Source organism: Cucumis sativus, unplaced genomic scaffold (assembly GCF_000004075.3).
Source record: "Cucumis sativus cultivar 9930 unplaced genomic scaffold, Cucumber_9930_V3 scaffold31, whole genome shotgun sequence".
Lineage (NCBI taxonomy): Eukaryota > Viridiplantae > Streptophyta > Magnoliopsida > Cucurbitales > Cucurbitaceae > Cucumis > Cucumis sativus.
The window spans coordinates 657,390-663,581 of record NW_022279546.1 but is presented as its reverse complement, the minus strand read 5'-3'; positions in this window follow the sequence as shown (position 1 = coordinate 663,581).

Here is a 6,192-nt window from a genome sequence, read left to right as displayed (position 1 = left end):
CATCTCACAAAGCTCATCCAATTCAATATATGAAGATTAAATTACCATTGCTTCTTGTTACTGTTACCATTCTCATCACTATTTGACAATAAATGCAATTAAATTTACAACACTAACAAAATTCATAAAAGAAAGGTAGAAATAATAACAATGTAAATAAATAAATAATTGAATTAAAAATGCGGCTAAATTTAGAGAAAGAGAGAGTTACTTAATATTGACATATAAAACACAAAGTTCAATTATATGTTAACTTTGAAAACAATGTTCAATATTGTGTCAATGCTATGTTAGACATTGTTGAAAAGTTAAAAAACCTATTTCATATAAAGGTGAAAGATGATATTTATAATCATATATAGATATGGGATGTAATGGTTTTGGTCAAACTTATAATTTAACAAAAGAGAGATAAAGGATAAGAAATCACTATCCTCACCTATAAACATCTCTATTAGACAAAAGAAAAAGAAAAGAAAAGGGAAGTAATTGTTGTGATTGATGAAGTCATGAATGCACAAGTCCATACAAATTGACTTTAGTACAAGTTTGAAAGTATAGCTCAAGTTTGAAAGTATAGCTTTGGCATCATTGCTATTAGAATGGGGAGCCAAAAGGACAAATAATATGTTGGTACAACAAAATATATAATATCTCCTCCACTCCTAACTTTTTGTCCATTTCATTTTTGAACTATCCAACTTTAATCTTACCTTTTATCTATAATCATCTAACACACTTCTTCTTTAAGCTCTCATAAACCCATTTTTATTAGTGTTGCAATCATTGCTTTTAATAGAAATAGAAGTATCAACATTTCAATTTAGAGTAGTTGTTAATGCTTAATGCTTTTTTTTTCTTTTTTTATAAAATAATTCATGGAAGACGAATATGAGGAGTGATTCATATGGATGTAACATCATTTGAATGCCTATCTAATAAAAATGACTAGAGTTTTAGAAGTGACTCAAAAATGAACTGAATTTACTAATTCATCCTTATAAATTTGCAGTACACTTATAATTGAAAAACGCTAATTGATGCACGATCTATTGTACTTAATGCTCGATACTTTATGTTCTATGCTTTATATTATATTCTCTATCTTATATTTTAGATACTAGATACTAGATACTCACTCGATGCTTTAATGCTCACTGTTCAATACTTGATGTTCTACGTTTTATTTATGTTATATATATGTTTATCACTTGATGCTCTATACTTGAAAAAAAAAAAAAAGCAAAAAAGAAGAAAAAAAAAGCATTTAAAGTTAAAAGTGATAATTTTAGATAGTGATACGATCGTTAACGTTTTTAATTGGTTTTAAAAAAGTATGAGATATTTTATTTGAGGTGATATATGCAAAAATTTCAAATAAGGGTGTAAAACTTTATAGCTATATTTGCATTTAGAATAAATATATTATAAGGTTATTTATCATAAGACAACAATAAAATTGTCATTAAACAATCTTGAGAGGTTGGATTTCAAAACTTTTACAAATTTAGGAACATTTTCATTTAATACTTCTATTCATTTGACAATATTTATAGTGTTATATCATTTAAAATAATTTATATTATTCAAAATCAATTATTTTGCTTTCGATGCCTTTAAAAATAGCAATTGATAAAATATTTACAAAATTAAATTTGCTAATTTTGTCAAATTATTTTGTTGATGGAATTGAGTTGGTTATTTTACCAACTTACTCCAACTCTCTCCAATTCTTCGTCCATTCAATGTTTTAAATGGTTTCCCCCATTGGCCTCCATTAACAATTACCACTACCACACTTTGGTGACATACTCCGACAACTTTGAGCTTATATGACCAACTTTGATGATCACCTTCACACAAGCAATTTCAGTGACATACTTCGACTTCTACCTTCGTGTCGCCAATTTCATCAACCAACTTGGGGCTCCGCTAACCACCTCCGACGAAAATCCTAGTGACTAACTCTAATGACTACCTTTGCACAAGCAACTCCATTGACATATTTTGAGCAGCCACCTTTAGGTGACCAACTCCGAAAACCAACTCTAGGCTCCAATAACCACCTCTAACCACAAACTTCGATGAATATCACTTTGGATGATCAACTTCAATGACAACCATCTCTGGCAACCAACACTAACATATAATCAAGAGACCAACTTCGATGAAGGCCACCTATAATGAGACCGTTAGTGATAACTCTATTTTTTGTGAACACGTAAATAGACGTTTGCACATTTCCTCCAACTAGTGGACAAACAACGAAACAAGATAGGAATTGTTCTCTTTTTAGCTAACATTTATGATGGAGTTAAAATTAACTGAGAGTTCAAAATTGAAGGTTAGGGAGTAGAGAAAAATGTTCATTTTATTGAAATATAAGGTGTCAAAGTATGATATATGTTTACTTGGTAGAAGTTTTGTTAGATTTGAAGGAATAGAAGAAAAAAAAGCATTTTTTAGTAATTTTTTTTTATAGAAAAAGTAGTGTACATTTGGAGGAAAAAAAAAAAAAAACTCAATACAAACTCAATTATGTTTTAGAAAAAACGCACCACATATACGTCAACATAACTTTACACAAACTTTTAACTTAGCTCAACTCACTACTCCAAAGATCCAAACACAGACATTCTAACTTTCCAAATAATAATTACCAACCTAACTTAACTATGCACAGTCAACATCTCTTTAAAGCTTTGTTTGAAGCCTCAAAATTCTGAGTGATTTTATTTTATAACAGATTTCAAATAAATTTCGTTGTTTGTTATCACATAAAAGAGAAGGATTTTAAAATTTGAAATGATTTCAAATCATGTTTTTATTTGAAAATTTTTCTTGCCAAAATAATCGGTTTTTGTAGGATTTTATAGGGTTTAGAGTAAATTATATAATTGACCTCGTCATTTTCTAATTTTCAAGTAACAATCATAGATAAAAGTCTAATTTAGTGAATTCTTAACTTTTTTTTTTTTTCAATTACCATCCACATATGAAATTTTAAATAGGTTTTCTTTTTTAAAAAATCTAATAAACTAGCAAAATATTACACTGTATTGGACAATTTTAAAAACGAAAAAAGCTTGCAAGCCCACAATAGAAAATACAAAAAATATCCCAGTCAAACACGTGATTAATTGGTCAGTCACATACTCGCGTGTAATTTTTCTTCTACGATCATGATATGCAATCACGTAGAAAATGATATACAATCGTATAGTTTTTTCTAACGAACATAAAAATGCTTCAAATCTAAACGAATGTGTTGACCACACTTTATGATCGTGTTGACTATGTAAACAATCATTTAGATCATATCCACATGATTTTATAGTTTTTTTTTAAACGATGGAAAAATGATTTAAAACCTAAACGATTGTGTTGACCATGCTAAATACGATTTTGTTGACTAGGTAAGAGATTGTTTAGATCATATAAAAATGATATTCATACGACTTTGATGTTTTGGAAGAGGATCTAGAAGAAAGAGAAGATGAAAAAAATAGAAGAAAAGAATATGAATAATGTAGAAGAAAATTTGGAAAAAGAGTCGAAGAAATCTAAAAGAAAATATGGATATTGCAAAGAATAAGAAAGAAAAATGACAAATTGTCCGTAATATCAAAGACAAACTTGAAATTTATGAAAATATTTTACCGACTTTATGAACTTTTTGTTTTTGTTACACGGACCGTAAATATTTGTGTTTGAAAACTTTCCTACATTTTGAACCTTTGAAAATGCTCCAATGTTTTATTTCATTAATTTTTCTCCTAAAAGAGTTGTTTTCAAATATGACAAAATGAACAACTTTTTTACAAATATATCAAAATATAACAGTCGATGAACAATAGACTACTTTCTGTGACACGATCGCTAACTCTGTCATAGTCTGTCACTGATAAAGAAAAAATATAATATTTTGGTGTAATTGTAAATAATTATTTTAGTAATTTTATAATTTAAAACAAAATGCTAGTACTTTATTCCCTTACAAACATAACATAAATTTAATTATCATCTTTTTTTGTTTTTATTTAAGTTGTTATATTTGGAAACATAATTTTATAATTTTATGTTATGCTACTCATGTGTGGATATCTCTAAAAAAAATGTGATATTGATTTTGTTGTAAAAACTAATTGGAACACCTATCTCAGAAATACAATATTCAACAAGAAAATAACAAAGATAAAGATGAAAAATCTCAAAATTTCACACTTTCTCCACGTTATTGGAATTCCTCGGTGTCCATTAAAATTGACAAAATCCAACTATTTATAGGTAATTTGACAAGCATGAGGTGAATTACATAGTTAAGGGTGGACATGTGGCTATGGACACTGACCATACTTACGAGTATAATATTTATAATAATTTAATAATTTTTTTAAAAAAATTATTTTTCAATATTATTTATTGGTCCTTGTATTATTATTATTATTTTGAAAGAGACTATGTTCTCTTCAATCTTTAATTTTCTTTCTCTACTTTAAATATACAATTATATATTTGCCACCTCCATACCGATCAAATATTCCTGAAATATTGATTTTATATGATACATAAATATAATTCGGTAATTCTAAAATCATTTTTGGAACAAAATTAATTTTAAACATTTGAAAATCATTTTTCAGAAATCAATTTTACTTAAAATCTTTTTTCTAAAATTACTACTCCCACTATTACTCACAAATACATCCTAATGAGAATAGTTGAAGTTATAACAAATTCCAAATTAGAGAAGAATGAAGAAATAGAGATTATGTTATAACTTTTGATTTTATTTTTCTTCTTCTCAAACTTAGGATAAAATTCCAATAATGTAGCTTATGGCATAAACAATATTAATAGGGTATTTACTATATAGATTTATTAAATAAATAATGTTGACTGAATTAAAGTTTTTGACTAATAGTTATAACATATTAACCTTACTTTAAAAAATATTAAAGATAAACAACTAAATAAGCATATTATAAAGTTAATTGAAACTTTTTAGAGTTGAAAGAATCTAAATAGATTCTTAAACAAAAAAGTCCAAATCTATATAGAAAATATATAGTTAATGTTTATACAAACATGAGGAGACATTCTTTTTTTCATTTTTTTTTTCTTTCTATTTTACTATTTTTAACCATTTTTCCATCGCATTAATCTATTTGTTTCATTTTTACACCTAAATGTTTAAAAGAATTTCAACAATTTTTGTAAATGCTTTTTTTTTTAATTTAATTTATCAATGCCTTTTACAATATGTCAAAAAGGTTATGATCAGAATACATCCAACTTTTAGAAACATAAAATAAAATCTGAAAAACATATAATTTTATTTATTATTTTTGTTTTCTTTGGTAGAAACAACTTTAATTAATTTATTCCACACAATCTGTAAAAATTGAGTGAGGATATGAAATTGTTAATACACAGGATGGGAGTGATGGGAAGTGCTTCAAAAGGATCCACGTCTAGTGAAAGAATGATTACGGACAAGGGAAAGGGAATAATGAATGAGGAACAAGTTCAAGAAGAAAAAAGTGAACAAAAAACTAACCCGGTGGTGGATGAGGGAGTTGGAGTACCATGTGCACCAAATATCCGTGAGATACCCCTTTTTGACATGAGGCTACGAAAACTGGAGGTGTCGATATTTAAAGGGGAGGAAGAAGAGAATGTGGATGGATAGCTACAACGTGTGGAGCGCTATTTTGTGGTGAATATCTGACGGAGAGAGATAAGTTGGATGCGGCGGTCCTGTGCTTGGAGGGGGAAGCTTTGGACTGGTATCAATGGAAGGAGGATAGAAAGAAAATCGGCAGCTGGACAGAATTCCGATAGCTTCTGTGGGCCAGATTCAAAGCGTCCGACCAAGGAGATAAACACGCAAGGTTGATGAAATTACAGCAGGAGACCACCGTGAGGGATTACCGGCGGCGATTTGAACAATTTTCGGTCGGCCTTAAAGATATGAGTGATGCAGCCCTAGAAAGTAAGTTTGTGTCTGGGCTGAAGGAAGAGATCCAAAGTGAGATCTAAAAATTGAATCCAGTGGGCCTAGAGGCTAAAATGTTAATGGCCCAAATAATTGAGAAGATGATCGAGTGGTTCAATTGAAGAGAATTCATGGGGCAAGTGGAAACCCTAATTTATCAATTAAAATGTCAAATAGTGGGCCAAGCAGGTCGA